The sequence below is a fragment of the Pseudorca crassidens genome, chromosome 17 (genome assembly GCF_039906515.1).
Source record: "Pseudorca crassidens isolate mPseCra1 chromosome 17, mPseCra1.hap1, whole genome shotgun sequence".
Taxonomy (NCBI): domain Eukaryota; kingdom Metazoa; phylum Chordata; class Mammalia; order Artiodactyla; family Delphinidae; genus Pseudorca; species Pseudorca crassidens.
The window spans coordinates 23,965,258-23,992,071 of record NC_090312.1 but is presented as its reverse complement, the minus strand read 5'-3'; positions in this window follow the sequence as shown (position 1 = coordinate 23,992,071).

Genomic DNA, 26,814 nt, shown 5'->3' with positions numbered 1-26,814 from the left:
CATATCTGAAGAATCTTTGTGTATCCCTAGGGGTACAAATAGATAGTTTGGAGAATAATGCCGTGTATCATGTGACACCTCACTGCATTATTAACTCATTGCATTTTAGTATTTGTGTCTTTTCTTCCATTAGGCTCATGATTTCTTTGAAATAATGGGTCATGCCTTATTTATTTTTTAACTTCAAAATACAGAGCATAATAAGCACCCTTCAGATGTTAAATGAATGATTACATAAATACATGAAAATTTTACATTCCCTTTGTTTTTGTTGTTCTATATTTATAAAATACCCCTAGCCTACGTCTTCAACATCATATTGTATAATCGCTACTCCAGATCTCCACAAATACCCTTCTTTTTTTACTTTGCTTGCTTAAATATTTTCTCCTTGGTTAACATCTATTCATAATTCAAATCATAATTCATATTTCATTTCTTCAGCAACACTTATACTGACCCATTCTTCCAACATCAATAAGTAAGTTTCCTCTTGCCACGTGTCCTACATAGTACGTGAGATATATACGTGCTTTTGTGTGTATGTACACATATATATACTCACACACTAAGTGTGTGTGTGTAACCACAGGGTTTTGAAAAGAACAGAAAATTAACAAAGTTTTAGTTTCTAAAGCATTTATCTTAAATGTAATATTTATGTATATCTTATATATATATATATGCCATCTCTCTTTCTCTCTCTCTCTCTATATATATATATGACATGAATGATAATTTAAAAGTTTAATATTCACTTAATACCCCATATCATTCAGTTATATGGAGTAATGGCTATATATTATTGATTATTAGGATTTAATGTGCATTAACATTGTATAAATAGTAATGTCTCATTACAATTTCCAGTAGGTTGTCATTTATCCATTAATTTGAACCACTGAGAAAAGAGAATTTATGTGTCCAGGTTATAAGATGCTAAAGGACAGCATTTAATTATCTTGTAGTTGAATATGGAAGTTGAGGAAGAGCATGATATGGGACTAATGAACCAGCAAAAATGCAAAGTACCATTCAGCACTAAAGTAACTGGGCAGAGCAGCGGAAAAGACTACAATAAATGATTACCTCATTAATTTTAAAATTAAAGGGCAAGATAAGGTGGTCACTATCATAGGGTTATTAAGGTAAAACAAGCTAATCAGCACATTCCAAATGTAAAGTTATCAGCTAATCATCCAATGATTACCAATTTCTGAAGAGTACAAGAGAAAGCAATTTATTCTCACTTTATCAATCAAACCAAGTAATCAAATGTTTTATTGAAGGGAAAGAAAATCCTTCTTAATTTATTTTTATCTTTTCTTAATATAATTTAACTATCATGCATTGGTAGGCAAATTATAGGTAGATAGTAATTTTTATTTAATCTGCATCATGCCAGAAAAATGACTTTCTTATCAAAATAATGTTAAATGTCAAAGTCTTTCAAGCTTGACCACACTAACATGGTGATTGTTAATGTGAACCACAGACTCAATTATATCTTCAATTCTCTCTTACAAAAAGTTTTATTATTAGAAGTCTTACAAACAAATTATACCATGAATAACTTATTAACGAAAAGTCTTCATGTAGATTGCTAAATCTGGAAATGAGAGGGAAACCATAACAGAAACTGTTTTTAAAAAATCACAAAAACAGAGGTGAAAAAGTTTTTGAAAGCAAACATTTTAAATTAAGTAGCAAATAAAGAAAATAAGCTCAGATAAGATAAAAGTCCCAGGATTACATAAAAATCTATATTTGTTCAATTTACATAACAGAAGTGGGAAAAGAAGGTTTAATGAACACTGATGAGCATGTAAGTGAAATAGTTGTGTTTAAAATTAATAAATATCAGATAGATAGATAGATGATAGAATTTTGCTTCTGGACATGGCGAGGTATCAGGGAGTAATTTCCCTCTAGTCATAGAAAACCAGAAACAAGGCAGACATATGAAACTACAGTTTTCAAACATTGAACAAGAGACATCACAGGATTGTGATCCCTAAGTAAAGGGAAACAAATAAGATTAGTCATGCAATTTCTCTAGCTTTCTCTCTGGATTCAATTTCTGTGATGTGTAAGCAGGGAGGGGAAAACCAAACAGGGCATAGTAGTTTTAGTGAATCAAGTAGGCTGAAGCAGATGGAAATTGTGTGGTGGGATATTAGTGAGGAGAGAGTATGCAATAAAACAACTCTAGGGAGTCCCCTTAAATCTTTGCTGAATACAAAGAAGAATATGCATGGGGTGAAACTCCAGAAGTCTGATCAGGAGTGATCAGAGTATTGGGAGCTAAATGATTCCCAGAGCAACTAACTATAGGGCTGAGAACTGTTTGAATATCAATTAATCAGAGTGGATAGTCCTCAGTGATCACTCGGGACATTTAATAGAGATCCCAGAAAGACAAGACCCTAGTGTTTTGGCTAAACTACCCTTATAGTAAAGGCTACTCTCTCTGCACATATCATCACATGGCTTAAAAACCAGCCTCCAAAGGATAAAGCTGAACCAAAGTCACTTAACTGCCTGCCAGAACTAACTGTCATTCACTTTCAAGGAAGATAACAAAATCCAGACACACAAAAACATGAAATTCAAAATATCCAACTTGAAGAAGCAAGCGAACGTAATGAATACCTGGGAGAAAAATCAGTCAATAGAAAGAAACCCAGAAATAATAGAATAACAGCTAGAGATATTAAAAAAGCTCTTATAATAATATGCCTCTATTTAAATAAAAACATGAACATAATACACAAAGAAATGGAAATACAAAAGGGGACCTACAAGAATTTCTAGAAAATAAAAAGAATACAATATCTAAAAGTAATAACTGGATGGGATTATAGGAGTTTAATCATTGTAGGATAAAAGGTCAATGAGTACGTTGGTAGGAGTAGGTTATAATCCAGGACTCCCACTTATGGGCATGTATTCAAAGAAAATAAAACTGGGATCTTGAAGTGATATCTGCAGTACTGTGTTTATGTCAGCATTATTCACAATGGCCAAGATACAGAAACAACCTAAATGTTCATTGACAGATGAATGGTTAAAGTGTAGAATAGCATTCTGGTGTCTAGGTGTACCCCAGAGTATATTTATTCATTCACCTACTGAAGGAAATCTTGGTTGCTTCTAAGTTTTGGAAATTACAAACAAAGCTGCTAAAACACCCATGTGCAGGTTTCTGTGTGGTCATGTTTTCAACTCCTTTGGGTAAATACCAAGGAGCTTGATTGTTGAGTCATATGGTAAGAGTACGTTGCATTTTGTAAGAAACCACCAAACTGTCTTTCCAAGTGGCTGTACCATTTTGCACTCCCATCAGCAATGAACGAGAGTTCCTCCTGCTGCACATCCTTGCCAGCATTTGATGTTGTCAGGGTTCCTGATTTTGGCCATTCTAATAGGTGTGTAGGGGCCATTTTAATAGGTGTGTAGGGGTAGCTCATTGTTTTAATTTGCATTTCTCTGATGACATATAATGTGAAGTATCTCTTCATATGTTTATTTGCCATTTGTGTTTCTTTGGTGAGGTTTCTGTTAAAGTCTTTGGCCCATTTTTAAATTGGCTTGTTTTGTTACTGTTGAATTTTAAGAGTTTTTTGTATATTTTGGATAACAGTCTTTTATCAGAGGTGTCTTTTGCAAATATTATCTCCCAGTCAGTGGCTTGTCTTCTCATTCTCTTGACATTGTCTTTCACATAGCAAAATTTTTAATTTTAATGAATTCTATCTTATCAATTCTTTACTTCATGTGTCATGCCTTTGGTGTTGTATCTAAAAAGTCATCACCATACCCAAGGTCCTCTAGATTTTCTCCAACATTTTCTAGGAATTTTATGGTTTTGTGTTTTACATTTAGATCTGTTATTCATTTTGTGTTAATTTTTGTGAATGGTGTGAGGAGGTCTGTATCAAGATTCATATTTTTGCATGTGACTGTCCAGTTATTTCAGCACCATTTGTTGCAAAGACAGTCTTTACTCCATTTTATTGCTTCTGCTTCTTTGTGAAAGTTCAATTTACTATATTTGTGTCGGTCTATTTATGGGCTTGCTATTGTGTTCCATTAACCTATTTTTCTATTCTTTCACCAGTATCGCACTGTCTTGATTACTGTCTTCTTCTTTTTTCTTTTTTTTAATTTGGTTGCGTCGAGTCTTAGTTGCAGCATGTGGGCTCCTTAGTTGCAGCCAGTAGGCTTCTTAGTTGTGGCATGTGAACTCTTACTTGCGGCATGCATGTGGGATCTAGTTCCCGGATCAGGGATTGAACCCGGGCCCCCTGCATTGGGAGTGTGGAGTCTTAACCACTGCAGCACAAGGGAAGTCCCTTGATTACTGTCTTCTTTTCTCCATTTTTATTTGTTTGTTTGTTTGTTTGTTTCTGAACAGGCAAGGGCCATTTATTCAGACCTTGCTATAGAGGGATCAGCCATTGTCACATTTTGTCAGAGACTCAAAATTAGGCAGAGGAGTGGGAAAACTTATGGTGGAAAAAAGAGAAGGCTTCAGGTGTGCTCTGATGGAAGGCCGTTGGCATAGGGAAGCTGTAGAGGATTAACTAGAAGCAAGGCATCCTATGTGCTTGGTTAGCAATATGTATTTGGCTTTCTCTAGTTGGTCCTAAGTTGGAAAAGAGGATGAAAATTAGGGGAACTGTCAGTTATTAGTCTCCTCCAGTTATTATTTTCCTCTGTTTGATTGAATCTAATTGCAATTCTTCCTGATATTCTTGGTCCCTTTCCATTAAGATTTTGAATTCCTGATCCTCTTTTCATAATACCTCCAAACACTCATTTGAGGATTTTAAATTCAGGTTTGAGTGTTGTGTGACACTCAGTTTTCTTTTAACACTTGTTTGATTTTTTGTTGTTGTTGTTTTACTGGTGGTAAGAGTTCATCAGCTGAAATGTTTTGATTTGAATTTTTTTACAGTATATTTGTATGATTTGAATTGATGTTTTTTCTGTTTCTAGAAGTTTCTTTACACTGGTTTTAGTTCAAGTATACCATCTTCTGTCAGTATAATGAAGTATAATAATTTTATTGATTGGTGAGTGGCGAAGGGTATCTTGTTTCTTTCATTCCTGTAAGAATTTAACAATTTTCCCCCTTACTTTCTTCTTCTCTCTCACTGCCACTTAAACATGGGGTACTACCACTTCGCTATGTGTCTGATTTCTCCAGTGGCAATGCTTCTCTGAGGCTCTCACCTTTATCCACCGCACCTTCAAGCCTCTACCTTGTAGTGAGCTGTGAAGTAAAAATTCCTAGACCTATGGTCTTTAAAATAGTAAATGTTGAGCTTTGTCTTCCTAGTAGTGATCTTGCCTGTTTCATCTATGTCCTCCTCCTTCCTCTCCTCTTTTCTCATATTCTCTTAAGCCCCCCTCTCCCCTGACATACTAGGATCTGGGTAAGAGCTCTGGTGGAGTTCAGTGTTTGTAGTAAACTCTGCCTCTGGCTTCTTTTAAAAAGTAGGTCATGTATGTGTGTGTATGTATGTGTGTGTGTATATATATATATATATATATATATATATTTTTTTTTTTTTTTTTTTTTCCGGTACGCAGGCCTCTCACTGTTGTGGCCTCTCCCGTTGCGGAGCACAGGCTCCGGACGCGCAGGCTCAGCGGCCATGGCGCACGCGCCCTGCCGCTTCGCGGCACGTGGGATCCTCCCGGACCGGGGCACGAACCCTTGTCCCCTGCATCGGCAGGCGGACTCTCAACCACTGCGCCACCAGGGAAGCCCGATCATGTGTATTTTTTTCCTGGGCTGATCTCTCTGTCTCTGTGTCTCTCTCTTTCTGTGTCTCTCTTATCTCTCTTTCTCTCTGAAGATGTAAGGGTAGAGATTCTGGCTACTGTCATCATCTTCCAGACTCAGAAATTAAAAATGTATTCTTTAGAAAATCCAAGTCAGTATAAAGCCTATGATTTTATTTCTAACATATAGTTATTAATAACTTAAAATAGCTAAATAATCAGTACATACTTTAAACAACATTTACGATTATATATAGACTTACGTTTTTCAGAATGTCTTCTCACAATTTATTAAATTTTCACAAAATTATGTTTTATTAATAAGAAAACTCTATTCAGTGACTTGGCTGAGACACAACAATGGCAGAGACAGAGTTAAACTGAGCCATTTGAACATAAGTCTTTCTCTTTCCAGCACACTGTGGATCTTTGGGTGGAGACATCTAATTGAGCAAATGACTCTTTTGAGTGAATAATAACCTTTAAGATGGCAAATTCGAACCTCGTTCATGGAGGCATTCACCCTAGTTCACCTTGGTTATGAGACTATTTTTTACTTCACCAGATGGCTGAGCATCACTCTTAAAATCTTTATGTGTATAAACATAAATAACAGAAATTTCTTTTTATTAAGGTTTATTAAAAAGATGCAAGCAGCCTCAAGGTCCTCTACAAATAAAATTTTATTGGATTTAATCAGTAACTACGATATTGTAAAACATAAAATACCTACCATAATTTTGCAAACCAAGGGTTATAATGATTTGTTTACTTGGGAAAAAAACAAAACATTTAATTTGTCTCAAGTTCAAACTAACATGCCTGGCTGACTGTAATTTTTATTTATTCATTCCAAATATAACACTGAAAAGTACCATCTCTTGTCATTACTAGACTTTGGGTCTCTGCTTTTATGTTTAATTTATTATCGACTTGTGACTTTTTTTTTCCTTTTATAGCTGCAAAATCAATTGAAATAAAATAATGATTTGCTTTTACTGCTGAACAAGATGCTAGATGTCCTGTTTGCCAAGTGTACAGTTTATAAGTAGCAACATGCCTTTAATAAAAAGTTTAATAAAAACACAAAAACTAAAATGTCAAAATGCTTACCTTTTATGATAAGATCATTAGTTTTTATCAAATCAGAGAACACATCATTTGTGTCTGCATAATTGAAAACAAATATTTTGACAAGCAGCAAACCCATGTAGGAAACATTGTACATTTAAAAAGTGAAGCTTTCAGTAATATAGAGGAAAAGTTTCTTGTCAAAACAGTTTTCATCGGCAGTTGTCCAAGGGGGTTCTATAGCTAGTGCTCAATGTTTTATCTGCATTGCATGTGATAAAAACAAACAAAACTACTCATTTGATATATCTATATTACTGAAGTTCTCTTCAGTTAGATATGAAATCCTTACATCTATAGTTAGGCACAACCCTGATGGAAAAGAAAGGGAAAGTTACCCTTCTGTCATTTCTAGGGCACTGGGTGAATGTCAGAAAACATGGTTCAACCATTATTTGAATCTGAACAAGTATTTACACCACTGGTAAATTGAATATATAAGTAGAATATTATTTCACACAATCAAGTAACTAAATGCAGCATGATTAGCTATTTGAATTGGTGGACAGAAGCCCCTATGGTTTCCGAGGTCACATGAAAAATCCATGTTTATTGTTTTGTCTCCTTGTTATTTATCAATGTAATATAAATATAATGTCTAAGAATCTATGTTTTGAGAGATGGATCAGTTATAAAGTGAGCCGTATACATTACAAATCTAATAACTTGCAAAGTTGAAACATTTTGAATGGAAAACTCATTTATTTTATTTCTACATATCCAGTTCTTAACATAGCTAATGGAAATGTACCTTAACTTTTATTGGTAGTACTTATTACCAAAATAAATATTACAGGTTTATTTATCATCCAGCTCCAGAAGTTAGGATGTTGCTTCATGAAAACATGACCTTTATGTGGTTAATATTACAGTCCTAAAACCAAAGACAGTGCCTAGCACATCATGAGAACTCAACAAATATTTCTTCTATTGGAAAGAATACCTTTTTTACCAGTAAAATATTAGATTTAAATAATTTAAATAATTGATTTAAATTATAGTAAATGAGTATATCATGAACATTTCATTCATTCATCTGGAATGCTAACTTGTATAAAAAAAGGCTTTTACAAACACAGGCAACTTTCAAAAAGGATATATTTGGACATAAACTTGACAAATGGCAATTACAATGAATAGATTTTAGAAAAAATAACATGTTGAAATAAATTAAATTAATGCAAATACCTTTGTACAGATTAACAACTGGAGCCTGAAAGGGGTAGTTTTTTGAGCCTGTAATTCAGTTAGAAAAGACAATATTTTAAGGACATGATGATTTCAGAAAAATGTTTAAAGAAGTAAACTTGCAGGTAGAAAGGCACTTTTGACTGTTGAAATACCAATCAAAACACCATAGAGTATTGGATAGGAGAAATAGAGGTGATCTGATTATGATGTGATCAAATGATGAAAATACATAAAATCTAAAACAAATTGCAGTGGTTGTACCTAATGCAGAATTGAGTATGAGAATTGGATGGCATTATCAAAAAATAAAATAAATTAACAAAATAAACACATAAACAAATAAAGAAGTAAATAATGAAGCTGTCTGATATCAGAACCTAAAACAAGTCAAAGTAGGATTTAAAAATTTTTTTAAATGCTGAAATAATGACAGTAAGAATTCTGGCAATTAACCAAAACTGGTTCTTAATTTTTTTCTAAGACTTTAAATTTTCATAGCCTCTTATAATTTGCCAAATGATTTCTCATTCAATATCTTACATACCTTTTATGAGCATTCTGATATAGAAGGTGTACTGAGTGCTTACAAAAAATCAGGCATTGTGAAAAGACCTGGGGATCCACAGGGGAACAAGCTGGATGTTCTTAGACATGTTACTTAGCTGTTCTTTCACCCTCAGTTTCTTCATCTGTAAAACACACATGAAAGAAAATCAAGCATAAAATATGTATAGATAGACGTAAATGGAATTATTTTTAGATTTTATAAGATGATACATGGAAAGCATTTACATCAGGGTTTTGCCATATTATAAAAATGCAATTAAATATTTCATCCCTTAAGCTATAGAAGACTACTTAGTGATATTTAAAGTATTCAGAACAGATTGAATGACAAAAGGTAGAGTTAAAATAATATGTACATAAAGTAAATGACACAAAGTGTTAACAGTAGTTAAATTTGGGTAAAGGGCATCCAAATATTCTCTGTAACGTTTTTATTCTTAGCACTTTTGTGGGGGCTTGAAATGATTTCAAGTAAAATGTTTTTAAAGTACATACAGTATAATTACTCCTTTAAAACAACACATTTTTATAGAAAAATATTTAAAAGCTATATACAAAAGTATTAACAATGCTTATCTCTGAACACAGTGATTATGAGAAATCAATTTATTTTTTATATGCTTTCAAAATTTTGTATGTGAATTATGTATGAATTATATTAAAATTTCATTTTAAATATATTTTAAAACTAATTTATAGTCTATATTAGTTAATAAGGGAACACAAATCTAGAAAGAAAACCTTGAAGAGGACATAGATGTATAATACCTGAGTAGAAAGTACAGTATGAGATTTCAACTAAGATGAAGAACTTGTAAAGAAAATTTACTTAAAAAGAAAAGAGAGCTCTACTGTAAGTATGCTTTTTAAACATTTTTAAAGCATCATCTTTTGGTAACTTTTAGAAATAATTTATGCTTCACTGTTGTTACAAATTGATTTGTCTTTTAAAAAATTTCTATTTAGAAAATAAAAGAACAGAAAACTACCTTAATCTCAACATTGCTTCCATATGCAGATAATGTGCATGGAATGACACAGATTATAAGTTTCCTTTTCAATGAGGTGTTATATGCTTTTATCTTCATAAAGACACAGGAAGGAGGATGATTTTTGGTTCTTGAAATCAAAGATCAGTTTGGTTTTATCACTTCAGTTTGAACTGAAAATTTCTGTCAGAGACACATATGTTTATTGCTGCAGTGCATCTGCTGGGTCATTTATCGCCCTCAGTCTGTACCTACAGTTCTCATTTGTTCTCTATATTCAGGTCAGAAAAGGCATTTAGTGTCATAATTGGCAAAAACACCTATTTTTCATCTTTTATTCTAATTTGAAAATGTCCTCTATCTGTCTGTTAAAACTTAATAGTGAATGTTATAAACAAGTGAAAAGACATCTCAACTCTTTATAAATGCTACCTAACTTTAGGACATCTTTTATGAAAATTGTTTAAACATGGTGCATTTCAGAAGTATACTAGAAAGAGCTATAAGAGAAAAATCTAGGTGATTGCTTCATTGGATTACTTGTGAGGTTATTAGAATTAATGTGTGTAGGTGGCTGTTTACCTCAGTGAACCAATTTTCCTATAATATCATTGGAAGAACATCTTGCCCTGTATGTTAGCATTTTTAGAAAATATTTCCAAAAGGAGTAACCCAGAATATCATGTGTGGCTTTACTAGATTAATCAACATACTTTTGCCACTCATCATCCTCACCATTTCATGATGAGCCTGATCTCATTGTTACTTTGGGCTCCAAGTTTCAACTCTCAATGAACCTATGATTCCTTACCTATCTTCTTCTTCTCTCTCTTTTTTTTTAAAAAACAAGTTAGAAATAATTTACTTTGTATAGTTTCCCTATTAAAAAAAAATTGTTATATAATTTTTAAAGGTTACTTTCCATTTATGGTTATTATGAAATATTGACTATATTCCCCATGTTGTACAATACATCCTTGAGCCTATCTTACACACAATACTTTGTACCTCCCACTTTCCCACCCTTATATTGCCCCTCTCCCCCCACCACTAGTAACCACTAGTTTCTTCTCTATATCTGTAAGTCTGCTTCTTTTTTGTCATGTTCATTAGTTTGTTGTATTTTTTAGATTCCACATGTAAGTGTATCATACTGTATTTGTCCTTTTCTGACTTATTTCACTTAGCATAATGTCCTCCAGGTCCATCTATGTTGCTGAACATGGCAAACCTCTGTTTTTTTTATGGCTGAATAGTATTACCTTGCATATTCATACCACATATTCTTTATCCATTCATCAGTTGATGGACATATCTTAATCTTCTTGATCTCTTTATTCTGTCTCAATGACCTGGCCCTAGAATGACAGCATGGCATAGTAATTGAGTCCAGAATGTGAAAGCAGATGTCCTAAGTTGAGATCTCATCTAAGTTCTTCATCCTTTTTGTGTCTCAATTTCTTATATGTTAATTGGGAGGATAATAATGGTACTATCTCGTAGAATTATGAGATGAAAACGACAACATATTTAATGCGGTTAGAATAGTGCCTGGCATATGTTAAGTATAAAATTATGAACAATAATTATTACTGTATTATTAATTATGGAAATCAACCTCTTCTACATGATTTTGCTCTTTTTATTTCTAACAGATTTCTATTTGGTTCTGCTATCTGTTGCTCCGTAGCAGACTAGCTACTGCAGTCTTATGTCATCAATTTCTTCTTACCTATTTTTCTTGATTGGCCATTTGCACATGTTCGCGTTTCTCCGATCTGTTTCAAAAATAAAAAGAAAGAAAACACATCCATATCCCCTCCAGCTATCACCCTATCTCTAGTCTCTCTGTCCTTCACAACCAAACCAATTTAAAAATGGCTGAAGAATGTCTATCAGCAATATTCTAGGATACTTCAAAGCCACAAGAGAATGATTATACCCCTAGAAGAGGGACAGGGACAAAACCTGGGGCACATGGTTGCACTCTGAGCTGAAAGCCCTTTATATAATTTTCTTTACTTCACTCCCCTTCCTTTGCCTTCTCTCATTGAAGTTGCTTTATCTCACCATAAAATCTTAGGGATTATCTTCTTCTCCCTCATCTACAAGCTGAACTCTCAAGGAGATCTTATCTACTCCTTTAGCCTCAATGAAAATTGATATGTGAATGACTTCCAAATCAAGAACTCCATTTCAGTTGTGTCTCTGGGCTTCAGATCTCCACATGCTATTCAATACCTCCTCTATGTAACAGATGGTTCAACATAATACATCTAAAAATTATTCAACTATTCAAGCACCCCATCACCAAATTCTTTTTTTACAAGGTCTATCTCATTGCTTGGTAACATCATGAACACATTTTTCCTTCCTTTCTACTTATTATGTAATATTAGATACATTTTTTAAAAACAAATAATAATATAAAACATATCTTATACTCACACCTAATTTAAGGAATAAATATTATAAAATTACTAACGCCATCTGTATTCCCCCTCCTGTATTGTATTACCCTTCCTAAACCTAGAAGTAAGTAACCATTATCCTGAAATTAAAGATTATTCTTTCTTAATGACAAAGTGTGCCAAATTAATAGGGTTAATAAACTCAGTGATTCCTGATGTATACTTTATATAAATGAAACTGTTATTTAGTAGGTTTATAATAGGGTTTAAGATACACCTTGTAAGCTACACTTTATTTTATGCAGATTATTCATCTCTAGGACATAGAGAAAAAAATAACTGAAGAATAACATAATCCTCATAAGGACTGTAGCAATTAAAAAAAATAATGGTAAAGATGATGTGTGAGAACTGAGCAATAGAGTCTGTTACAACACAGAAGAGAAGCAACATCTAAAGAGGTGATGTGCTGGGCCTTTCTTGTTAGCACAGGTTCTTTTCTTAGGTCTGCATTTATTTCCTATGTCATTGGTCACATTGCCTACTTATAAAAGCTGCATAACACAGAGAGTAATGCTTTATGTAAACTGGATACAATGCCTTATAACACTGGGATAATAATACTGGCCACCCACCAACTTGACAGGAATAATCTAAAGAATTAATGAGATCATGTTTGCCAGGTTTTATGAGATCCATGGATGAAAGCAGTTATAAAAGTACAAAGTCCTGGAAGGAATTCTGCTGTGGTATGAGTGACAGGTATAGTGTCTTTTCAAGAAGAATATAGTTTTGTGTTCTAGCTGACGTGAAAAACATTATGAGAAGTCAGATGTGTAAAGTGAAAGAATACCAGGGAAATGAAGGCAACTGGAGGGGAGAAGGATCTGCCCAGAGATCTATAACAGATACTATTTAAATATCCCTTTGTTTTCTTGCTCTCAGTTAAATCTTTATCTAAGAACTGAGATGCGTTATTATTGCTTTGGATTAGTATGCATGAACAAGGGAAAGATAGTGTCCTACTTCTCTGGATCATCCTTTACAAGGATCCTGGCCAAGTAACTATTTCTAGTGAAGAAAAGCTATTTTTCTCACAGTATGATGGAGGACTATAAATACAATTTCAAAACTTACATTGTTCATTCCACTTTCCCTTTTAATTGAGCACATCCTTCCAAGTACATATAACAGAAAAACATTTCATAGAGTATATCAGAATTTCTCAAACTCTGTCCATGAAACATTATTAGGTTGAGATGCCCCATGAAAAATAGTAAGACTTAAATAAACTTAAATAAACTTAAATACTTAAATAAACAAGTTTAATGTTATTATTCCCATTATTCATCAAACACATTTTCTTACAAAATACTTAGTTAATATTTTATACATTAGAGTCTAAGAATTTGTGTTCCTTTAGAACACACATTCAAAACTAATGAAAATTTCTTATAGGTGTGAGAGTTATTCTAGGCATGTTAAGGGGCAAAGCTTCAAATACCACGAGAATTTAGAAAACAAGGCACAGCAACTCAAGGATGGAAAAACTAAGAGGGTAAAGTTAGATGTATAACAAAGTTATATGCAGAAAAAAATACAAATGTTTATAATCTGTGCAGAGAAGTGTGAAAATGCACATTCTTTCAAGGTAATTAATTTCATGTATACCCTAGTTGGTGTGGGAGGTTTTAGATAAACTTATTCTTCAGTTTGTGTTTGACTGTGGGAAAAATAAACTGGTGTTGAGTCTGAAAATAATATAAAAATAGTAATCTAATCTTGAATAACAACACAAAGAATAATCTTATTCTATGTGCACACGCAGAAACAGCCACACGTACAAATATAAATACATGGACTTGATATATACAGAACGATTTTATTTTCTAACTATAAAATTGTTTTCTTTAATATGTACATAAGTCAACTATTTAAAGACTCTCAATAATATGAAATTATTAGAGGGCTTTGACTATGTTTGAGGCATTTTTTTCTATCAAAAATATAACTGATTAAAAGACCAGCACTCAAAGTTTAGCAAATAGAAAAACAAATTTGAAAATATTTTATAAATTACTTCTCAAATTTTAAAAGCCGGGTAAAATGAAATTCAATAGTACTTAAGGGGAAATGTATTTATTTTCAAGTCAAAGCATGATAAATTAAATCCCTCTATCATCTAAAATGTTGATGCTCAGATCATAATATTAAAAGCAAAGTGTCTAGGGTAGGAAATCATTTAATAAACTTACCATATACATTATAACATAGTATGATATTAAGTACGTTGGCTCCCAGAATGCTGAAAAGGAGAGAGTATTGGTCCAGTAGTGAAAGTTCTGTGTTCAAATGGTGAACCCTATTAATTTGCACCACATCCTCCGGTCTGAGGTTTCCCGTTAGATTCCGGTGCTGCCTTTTCTATCTTATAAGGCTATTGTGATATTTAAAGGATCAAAAGCCCAGTCTTAGGGTTGGAAGATCCAGGTGTTAGTTATAACTCTGGAAACTCAAAGCTTCATTTTATTTTTCTATAATACAGAGATTAAAAACATCTCTTCAAACAGTTATAGGAACTAAAAAGGAAGCAAGGGACTGAATACTGTTAACTGGAAAGATCAAATCCAAATGTATATTACACTTCTATCACTAATCCCTATTTTACGCAAAATCTTACATGAAATCTCAAGATTAAAAACAGATCAAAGTAAAACTAGTTATAGCAGAGATATATTCCTGCTTGGCATCCCTCCAGTCCCCAGATTCCTTCACCAGGAAGTTTTATACAAAATGGACATTTCCAAAATAAACAAAAAAGTGTAGAATTAAGCTTTCTATAACTAATATTTTTTTTAAATAGCCTATTGTGTTACATACATTTGTTCATGAAATCCACATGAAAACTTGCCTATATGTTACTGTTTAATTTTATAGTATAGGAAACTGAGACTCAAAAAGGTTAATAAATTCCCCCAAGATCATATAACCAATGTATGGTAGAGGTAAGGATCAAATCCATATCTAGGCATATACTGCCATATCATCCTGCCTTCCTACTATTATCAGTTATATTTGAGTTGTGAGAAGGTGCTACTAGAGTAATAAATAGTTAAGGACTGGAAGATATCATAAAAATTAAAATAATAGATCACTTGATAATTATTTAAATAGGTACAGAAAGCTTAATATATACATTTCCATTCCATTCATTAAAATATAGTTCTTTTTATCACTTAAGAATTGAGTTAAATATCATTCCTGTATATTAGCATTACCTTTCATCTTGTTTCTGTTCATCAACCCTCCCTCTGATTCGTAGAGAGAAACATGACTTCTTCAGTTGGTAGAAATTCTTTAATTCAAAGACAATTATTTTACATTGAAACAACAGAGCTAGCCTGATTATTCTGATCTCTAATCCTCAATTTAGGACCACTACCTCTGGAGACATGTTTAGGACTGCAGATTCCAATCCATCAGTAAACTTTGACATTCACACTTTCTTTTTTTTTTTTTTTATCTTTATTGGAGTATAATTGCTTTACAATGGTGTGTTAGTTTCTTTTGTATAACAAAGTGAATCTGCTATACATATACATACATCCCTTTATCTTCTCCCTCTTGCGTCTCCCTCCCACCCTCCCTATCCCACCCCTCTAGGTGGTCACAAAGCACCGAGCTGATCTCCCTGTGCTATGCGGCTGCTTCCCACTAGCTATCTATTTTACATTTGGTAGTGTATATATGTCCATGCCACGCTGTCACTTCGTCCCAGCTTACCCTTCCCCCTCCCCATGTCCTCAAGTCCATTCTCTACGTTTGCGTCTTTATTCCTGTCCTGCCCCTAGGTTCTTCAGAACCATTTTTTTTTTAGATTCCATATATATGTGTTAGCAAATGGTATTTGTTTTTCTCTTTCTGACTTACTTCAGTCTGTATGACAGTCTCTAGGTCCATCCACCTCACACTTTCTTAAATCAACACTTCAGTTTGCATCTTTGAGACTGATGAAGTATACAAGCTCCTTCATTAATTAGATATGTACATTTCATATTCCTATTCTTCTTTTGATATTATATCTCTGCAGGCAATTGCCAATGTCTTACATCACTTATTCTAATACTAACAAAATCTTCAGTATTAGTCACCATCAAAGACCTTGAAAGATGCGGTCAACCATTGGGTTTATGAGTCTTAATATTGCTTACGATAAAAGTGCATCTCTTCTACCCTGATTTATATTTCTGATTTTTATTTCTATTTTTCTAATGATACCTTGTTCTATCTAGATCTTCTTCCAAGAGCTGTCACTCTGATACTCAGACTGACTTTCAGAAAGCAATAACCTCTCATATTCTTTTTTTCAGGCACCATGATCTTGAAGTTAGGGCCTAAATCTCTGGTGAAGTTGCCACCCTTTTTTGTATTTCATTTCCAGTGCCAAATTGTCTATCCATTAGCATTATCTTTTGCTGCATATGTTGGACAACCAAATTATACCACCGTAACCATATATGGCTTTATTTTTCTTATATAATCAATGTCCAGGAGGGCACAGCTACTAGAGAGTATGATTAAGGAATCTGTCTTTCAATTCTACTTTCATTAATATCTGCTTTTTGTCCAGATCATCACTGAAAGGCTTTTCATTTTGGTGTGACAGCTAAAACTTATAAGAAAAATTGGTGCAACAGTATTTTCTCCTGTTAAAACTTTAGTTTGGAACTAACATATTGGGTTGGTAACAGTATTATCAACCTGGTTTCCAGAATTTCCTTCCTTGTATGATTCCAAGTTAGAATTGGCCAAAGGTAAAGTTGCACAATATTTGCAAGGTGAAAGTGAAATAAGATCAATTAAATTTTGAAGGTTGCCATTGGTTAAAAGTGGTGAGAGACAAAGTGGTATCACTTTAGTCTTACTCTTCCTAAGTTTGGTGCTTATATCTCCTTCCTAACTGCCAGCCAGGCCAACCAACAGCAAACTGAAGCCCACCATCAACTGTTTCACTGCAAATTTACAGAGGTAAATCCAGAAAAGCCAACAACTTTCCGTGGACTTTGCACCTATCCCTGTATCTCTGTCTTACTTCAGCACCTGCTTGTGCATTGCTTCCAGATTTCCATGTAAGATCTGATTCATTCATCTATATCAAGACTGATGAACGATCTGTCTTAGATGACTCGATTCTTCTTTTCAAACATACTTTTCCTAGCTCAATACTGACCTAGAGAGGTAAAAAGTAATATAAGAGAATTCTATAAAACATTATACACCAACAAACTAGGGAAGCTAGATGGGATGACAAATTCCTTAAGAACACAGTAATTACCAAAACTCAGGAAGAAATAGGAAATCTGAACAGACTTACAACAAGTAAAAACATTGAATCAGTCACCAAAAATCTCCTGACAAAAGTCCAAGACCAGTAGGCTCATTGGTGACTTATACCAAACATTTAAAGAATTTTAGCAGCAATCCTTCTCAAACTCTTCCAATAAAAGTAGGAGAGGAGGGAACACATCTTAACTCATTCTCTGAGGCCACTGTTACTCTGATACTGTACCAAAGCCAGACAAGGATAACATACACACAAAAGCAACAGATCATAATTCTTATGAATATAGATGTAGAACTTCTCAACAATGTAATAACAAACTGAATCCAACAGCAAATTAAAAGACAAAGATTTAAAATAAATGTGTATTAAATGATTAACTTATCATCTAGCAGAGTATCAGCATTTAATATTTACCAGCAATTTTTTATTGTCATCAGTGTTTCTACTGATGTCATTGTTATTATTTTTGTATTCATAGCACTTAGTCCACAACCCAACACATATTATGATTTTTCTGTTGATTTGATATTGCTTGTGAAAAGACAGTTTTACCTATCTTTATGTGTGCCCAACAATGAAACAGAATCTATAAAATGATGGTATTTTTCACTAGACTATATACTCCTATAATGGAAGAATCTTTGTTGTGCTTTTTTAATTCCTTCAAACTAAAAAAATATTTCTGTGCATAATTATTCTTAATGCATGGTTGATGATGCACAATACATTGTTATTTGAGTAAATTAATAAATGCATAGACCAAAAAAACTTGGTAATACTAGATAATAGAGTTTTTAAAACTTTAAGCTCAAAATAAATAAGGCTGAGGTATTGAGAAACAAAGATTTTCCTTCAAACTATCAACAGTTTGTTTAATAACATGTTGGACCATGAGAAAACTTCTTGGATGTGAGTCTAAAAAACAGTTGGCCATGTCTTTTTTTTTTTTTTTTTGCGGTACGCGGGCCTCTCACTGTTGTGGCCTCTCCCACTGCGGAGCACAGGCTCCGGACGCGCAGGCTCAGCGGCCATGGCTCATGGGCCCAGCTGCTCTGCGGCACGTGGGATCCTCCAGGACCGGGGCACGAACCCGGGTCCCCTGCATCGGCAGGTGGACTCTCAACCACTGCGCCACCAGGGAAGCCCCATGTCTTTTTTTTTTTTTAATTGCATTTTTACATATTTCTAATTATAGTCTGATAAGCACAGATGATCAATAAATGGGAATAAATGAGTGGCAGTAATTCAGTAAGTCACTGGCACTACGCACCATACAGAAAGACCAAATTTTTTAATGCATTTTTCTCAGTTCTGTTTTTAAGCCCATAGAAAATGTCACTATATTAATGCCCAGTAATAACCAGTGGATGAAAAACATAAATTTACATGAATGCATCAAGAATTAATCACTTTCTATTATGAAACGTTAAACCAAACAGAAAGTGTTCAATTAATGCAGAGCCAAAGTTACTGAATATTCCTATCTTGCCTGTAGAAAATCATATCTTTTTTTAAATAACAACTTTTATTTTAATTCCTTTAAAAAGGTTAAAGACTTTAAAAATATTATTATTATTAGGGGTACAGAGTATATTTTAAGGCTTCATAGTAATTACTTTTATTATTTAGGTCTTTTTTCTTAGCACATTGGCTACATGCTTTTAAGTACTTTATACATTATTTGTATATGTAGGGAGACAAAATTTGCCATTCTAAAATGTGTCTCTTTGGCATAAGGATTCATGTAGGCTGATTATTTTTAAGAAACAGAAGACTCAGAAGTCTTTCTTTTTACCTCTGTCTTAGCTGCCTGAAGAATTTAGATAAAGGACCTCTTCCTGGAACAGAGCTATATTAAAAAGATATATTTAAAAGTATGGGCTAGGTGTGATGAGACCTAGAGACCAGAATCCACTTGGTGTCCCTCATGTCTCTGTGTGTCTCAGCAAACATTTGTTTACCAAACATTTGCTTTTCCATCTCCATGTCAATTGTTTGCATCCCCTTTGAAGTCCCAAACCACTACCCCCAATATCCTCTCATCTTTAGCTGAAGATGGTATTTAAGGTGAGGGCTTAGGCCATTTTGGTGAGTTATTCAGTTTTCCTAGGTCTCTTCCATATATACATATTATGAAACTTTTGTTTGATTTTCTCCTGCTGATCTGTCTCATGTCAAATTAATTCTTAGATCAGCCAGAAGGACCAAAAAGGGTAGAGGAAAATTCCTTCCTCGTTGACAATTCAAACAGAAAAGCACTGGATATCATTTGTTTTTAACTATTTCTTTGATAGAATGCATTAATAAAATGTAGCTAAAAATTTATGTGAAAAAGCCTTCTTTATGCATAAAATGTAAATGTACTACATTGTTTTTACCAATGCCAAAGCCCCTTTACCAGTACCATGACCTTTTGGAAATTGTGATAAATAAAAGGAAGTTAGATCAGTTATTCTTTCTCAATTATAGGGAATTTTATGTATAGTATCTTGTCTTGAAGAATAGCATGGTAATGAATTCATGAATGTCTCCAACTGAGCTCCATAATGGGCAGCCAGAAAATAGTTAACATAAGAAAAGCCATCCTCCCTTGTAACTTAAGTTTTTCTTAATTCAGAGAAATTTCTTAAGAGAGGATCCTTTCAAGTGTCTCTGTAGAGTGATGTGGATCTATACACTGGATATATTAGGCAATATCTCCTTTATATTTGTACAAACTATCTTTATCACAGATTTCGATAGTATGGACACACAGAGAAGTTACTGATACCTCTAGCCTCCCTTTGCTGAAATAATGCTTTAGTTATATTGTTCTGGTTTAGTTATATTCTAAAATTTAAGGAATTTATTTACTAAGTGAATTTTTATGTACAAATTCAACTTCCCACTTATTTTCAAAGAGATTATTAATCACATAAGTTTCTGAGATTCATAGATAACTTCTTCAGGAGCATATTCTGGAAACTCATATTTATTTTTTTTTTCCAGTTTTAGTGAGATATAATTGACATACAGCATTGTATAAGTGCTTATGGATTCCCTAGGGAAAAACTGGGATTGGGGAGTTCCCTCTGGATTATATGGCCCTGTGCCAAGGGTGAGGTTTTTTGGCAAGAGTGTGTCTAAGTCTTTCCTACTCATTTTGATGTAGGTATTTTCTTTCTGCCAAAGAGTACATAGCTAATACAGGCTTACCTTGGAGATATCGTGGATCTGATTCCAGACCACCACAATAATGTCAATATTACAATAAAGCAAGTCACAATTTTTTTGGTTTCCCAGTGCACATAAAATTATGTTATACTATACTATAATCTATTAAGTGTACAACAGCATTATGTCTCAAAAAAAAGTACATACTTTAGTTGAAAATATTTTATTGCTAAAAAATGCTAACCATCATCTGAACCTTCAGCAAGCTGTAATCTTTTTGCTGGCGAAGGGTCTTGCCTCGATATTGATGGCTGCTGACTGATTAGGGTAGTGGCTGCTGACAGTTGAGGTGGCTGTGGAAATTTCTTAAAGTATGAAAACAATGAAATTTACTACATTGGTTGACTCTTTCACAAACGATTTCTCTGTAGCATGAAATGCTTTTTGATAGCATTTTGCCCACAGTACAACTCTCAAAATTGGCGTCAATCTTCCCAAAACTTGCCACTGCTTTATCAACTAAGTTTATGTCATATTCTAAATCGTCTGTTGTCATTTCAACAATATTCATAGCATCTTCGCCAGAAGTAGATTTCATCTCAAGAAAGATTTCATCACTTTCTTTGCTCATCCATAAGAAACAACTCCTGATCCATTCAAGTTTTATCATTAGATTATAGCAATTCAGTCCCATCTTTATGCTCCACTTCTAATTCTAGTTCTCTTGCTATTTCCACCACATCTTCAGGTACTCCCTTCACTCAAGTTTTGAACCGCTCAAAGTCATCCATGAGGGTTGGAATCAACTTCTTCCAAATTCCTGTGAATTTTGTTATTTTGGCATCTTCCCATGAATTACAAAGTTTCTTAATGGCATTTAGAATGGTGAATTCTTTCCAAAAGGTTTTCCATTTATTTTGCCCAAATTCACCAAAGGAATCAGTGTCTATAGCAGCTATAACCTTACAAAATGTATTTCCTAAAAAACTAAGACTTGAAAATCAAAATGACTCCTCGATCCATGGGCTGAAGAATGGATGTTGTGTTTGTGGGCATGTAAACAACATTCATCTCGTTGTACATCTCCATCAGAGGTCTTGGGTGACCAGGTGTATTGTCAATGAGCAGTCAATATTTTGAAAGAAATCTTTTTTTTTTCTCAGTAGTAGTTCTCAACAGTGGACTTAAAATATTCAGTAAACTATGTTGTAAACAGATGTGCTGTCATCCAGGCTTTGTTGTTCCATTTTTAGAGTACAGGCAGAGTAGATTTAGCACAGTTCTTAAAGGCCCTCAATTTTTCAGAATGGTAAATGAGCATTGACTTCAGCTTAAAGTCACCAGCAGTGTTAGCCCCTAACAAGCCCCTGTCCTTTGAACTTTTGAAGTCAGACACTGACTTGTCCTCTCTAGCTATAAAAGTCATCTTTTCCAATATAAGGCTGTTTAATTTACACAGAAAATCTGCTGTTTAGTGTAGTCACCTTCATTAATTATCTTCAGTAGAAGATAAACAACAGATGGAAAACCTGCTGCAGCTTCTACATCAGCACTTGCTGCTTCACCTTTCACTTCTACGTTATAAGGATGTCTTCTTTCCTTAGACTTCATGAACCAACATTTGCTACATTCAAACCTTTCTTTGAGCTTCCTCAACTCTCTCAGCCTTCAAGAATTGAAGAGAATTAGGGTCTTGCTCTGAAGCAGACTTTGGTTTAAGGGAATGTTGTGGCTGGCTTGATCTTTTATCCAGATGACTAAAACTTCCTCCATAACAGCCACAAATCTGTTTTATATTCTTATTAATTGTGTGTTCACTGTGTAGCGCATTTAATTTTCTTCAGGAACTTTTCCTTTGCCTTTACAACTTGGTTAACTGGCACAAAAGACCCAGCTTTTGGCCTATCTCATCCTTTGCATGCCTTCCTCACTAAGCTTGATCATCTGCAGCTTTTGAGTGAAAGTGAGAGACATGGGACTCTTCCTTTCACTTTTAGAGACCATTGTAGGATTATTAATTTTCCTAATTTTAATATTGTGAAAGGGCATACAGTGTCTCAGGAAATAGAGAGGCCCAAGGAGAGGGAGACGGTAAATGGTGGAGCGGTAAGAACACGAACAACTTTATCAATTAAGTTCACCGTCTTATATTGGCATGGTTCAGGGAGCCCCTAAACAATCCCAATAGTAACATCAAAGCTCACTGATCACAGATCATCATAACAAATATAATAATAATGAAAGAGTTTGAAATATTATGAGAATTCCCAAAATGTGACAAAAAGACACAAAGTGACTAAATGCTGTTGAAAAAATGGTGCTGATAGGCTTCCTCCATGCAAAGTTGCCACAAACTTTCAATTTGTAAAAAAGCAATATCTGTGAGGTACAATAAAGCAAAGCTCAATAAAACAAGGTGTGCTTGTAAATGATAACGCTGGAGTTCAAGCCCAAACAATCTGGGAGATTAAATTTAAGGGTCAAAATTTTATGTAACATCTCAATGATAAAAGTGTTGCACATTTTGAAAAAATAACTTTTCTGTAGAACTTTTCTGTCATGTGCTATTTATATTGTGAGAAACTAAATTGAAAACAGACGTGTATTCAGATAATGGAAAACCCTGAACACCAAGCTAAGACTGTAGGATTTGGGACTCTTTTTCCAGGAGCAGAGGGGCCATTAAAGACATTTTTTAATAGAGGAATGGTTTTGTGCATTAGTATGTTTCATCTGGGATTGATGTTAATGATGGGTGGGAAATTTTTGAAAAATAAAATACAGGAGAGCAGCTAGGATAGTATCAAAATAGGCTTTTAAGAATCGATACATACAGTTCCCCATATGGCTGAGTTAGTTCCTAAGGGGCACAAACCTCTCACAGATAATTATACATTCTATGGAAACAAATGAAGCTTAAAGCAATTGGTACATGATCAAAAGCAGACAGATTCTAAAGGGGAGTCTAAAATTGGAAAAAGGGAATGACACTGCGTGAGTAACCATTTTTATGACTGTTAGTCTGAGGGCAAGCCAAGTCAGTTTTAGTTGGGGAAACTAAAATAAAACTGAAGATTTTTGTGAACTGCAAAACCAGAAGAGAGACTTCAGAGCAACCTCAGCCACTGGAAACTAACTGAACGACAGATAAAACCAAATGTGAACAACTTACAGGGCAACTGAAATCTCATATGTAGTTTATAGGAATGTTAATTGTACAAACACTTTGGGAAAAAATCTAGTAGTTTTTTATATTCTTAAACATTTATCTACCCTATAATCTAGCAGTTCCATTACTAAGTATATAAGCAGGAAAAATGAAAACATGTCCCCAAGATTTTATAATAATTTTCATAGAGCCTCATTTATGATAGTCCGAAACTGTAAACATCCTCAGTGTCCATCAGTAAGAGAATGGATAAACAAAATGCCATTGTTCATAGAGTGAATCACAGATACAAATGGATAAACAAAATGTCATTGTTCATAGAGTGAATCACAGATACAAACAAGAACACGGATAAATCTCAACAATATTTTGCTGAGTGAAAGGTGTCTTACACAGAGTACATAGTTAATAATCCTAAAGGCAAAACTATTATAGTGGGAAAAAAATGAGAACAATGGTTATCTCTGAACGATGAGAATGGGGATTGACTGGGAAGAAGCATGAGGGCCCTTTCTGTGATGATGCTAATGTTCAGTATCTTGATAGAAGTTTGGATTACACAGTTTTTGTTTTTATTCTTAAGACTTCTGTATCGGGTGTGTGTGTGTGTGTATATATATAAAACACCAAAAAAAAAAAGAAAAAAACATAAACTCTAGGTACGTATGCTGGAATATAAAAAAAACAGATAATGTACTTACATTTGCAATTTACCTTAAAACAAATGATGAATGGATTGAAGGATGGATAGATAAATATGCCATAAGCAACTGTGGTAAAATGTTAATGCAGAAATTAGGTATCAGGCATGTGGGTTGCTGTATTTTAAAAGTTTTTCTAATTAAAATATTCAGAATAAATAATTGATGAGTTGGTAAACATGGGTAACAATGCTAATGAATAATATTAACCATAATTTATTGATGTTTACTACTTACCAATTGTTAACAATTCTCTTTCTCTCTCTATTATCTCACTTAATCATTATAACAAGGTAAAGCAGTTATTTTAATATCTATATTATAGATGAGAAAACTGAGACTTAAATCTGGTCACATAACTAGTACAAGGAGGTACTTGGATGGGAATCCATGTCTGTCTAACCGCAAAGCCTGTACCTTTAAATAAAACCACTACATGGTACGGTGAAAAGATTAAGAATTTGTGAAATACAGCGAAATATAGTATTGGATAACATTATGTCTTCAGTAAACTTTATAGTTCATGAACTTGTTATATTTCAAACTTACTGAATAATGATGCCAATAACAAAAATAAATACATAGGTGGTAAAAGCTTCTTTGTGTGGATACAAGCAAGAGAAGAAAATGACAAATTCAGTTAATAATATATTGAGTAATTCATATAATTTTGATATCCAAGCAAAGATGTTCATCAGTAATCAAAAACTTTCAAAATTAAAGAAACACACTAAGAGTTAAAAATTTGTGTTATAGATCACTTACATAGAAGTAGCTATGGAATATTTGAAGCCATCTAATTATCAGAGGAAGTTACTCCACTGTGAAAAAAAAAAAAAAAGAAGAAGAAGAAGAAAGTATAAGGTAGGGAAAGGGGCCTGTGAAGGAAGAAAGAAAATAGAAAAAAAGATCAGAGGAAGAGGAGCCACGTGTGGGCAATATTCCTTTTATAAGAAACAGAAGTCTATGGTTGGTTGGAGCACAGTGAAGTGACGAATTTGTATTATGCGGAACCATAACACCTCCACAGTGTGCCTATTTTATAAGGTACTCTCTTAGGAACTTAGAATGTAATAAGGATGAATACCAATGGATTCCTGAACTAGAATATTTTATACTCAAATGAGAATGAGGAATATGGATTTAAATATCAACAGTATGTTGGATCATGTCCCAAGAGAAAGCAATGGGAGTTAGTAAGCATATTCCTTTCTTGAAAGCAAAAATCATATCATTTACTTCATAATCTCTAGTGGTTGTTCAATACAATACACAGCTGTTGAATTTAATCAGAATAATGTTATTTAAAACATCAAAGTATCAATAAAACAATTTTGAGATTCAAAAATCACGTTTTTTGTTTCTGACTAAACTCCAGCAAAGAAGGTAAAATTTGTGTTATTGTGGCTATTTGGTTCATTCTGAAATTTGAGATCCTATTGTTGACACAATACCTATCTCTTAGCAATAAAGTGTTGGGTTTGCCCTTTTTCATCTCTTGCTTCCTGTATACCATTTGGCAGAATGCAGCCCCAGGGACAGTATTCTATAACTGCTTTTTTCAATTCAATTCTACTTTATCAATGAAATTTTTTTGAGTCTCAAGGCAGAGCTTGGTACTATACAGTCTAACAAATGACCTCAGTTTTCTTCACGTTTACTGCCAGCTTGTAACCACTGACTCAGCGTAACTATTCATCATCCTTTCTTATGATGAGTGAGTTTTCTGAATGCAGTTATCAGCATATGACAGATTCTATATGACTGCTTCAGGGACTTCTGTGGAAGCTTGCATATGATTGAGAATTCATGAGCTGCTCCACACTTGTGTCTCTTCTCTGGTTGCACACATTTAGCAGACGACACAGTAAGCTAGCAAGGGCTGGGTGGGAATTACCTACTGCTCCACAGTTTTTATTTCACCAGAAGCTTAAATGTCAAAAGAAATGTTCTCCACAATATAATCAAATGACATCTAGGTGAAACACATTTTTGATAATGATTATATTTAATTTTTCTAGGGAAAGACAGATTCTTTCCTATTAAAACTAATTGGAAAACGTACATGTTATTGTTTTAGCTACTAGAAGCTTCACAGCTTATATCTTTTTAGGGATCTTATTCTCTTGGAATGTAAGTTTATGGTCAGTTTCCCAGATTTCGTTTTTTTTTCAATTTAAATGTCCTAAGAGCACAGGAGATAATTAAATATTTTTGATATCACTGTAAACAACTAAAAAAGAATGCCCATCTTGGTACAGAAGTGGTATATTACTAATGTCAAATGAGATAGTTATTTAAAATCTTTTAGAAATACCTTGTGCATTCAGTAAAAAGTTGTTATAACTTCAGAATGATTATTATT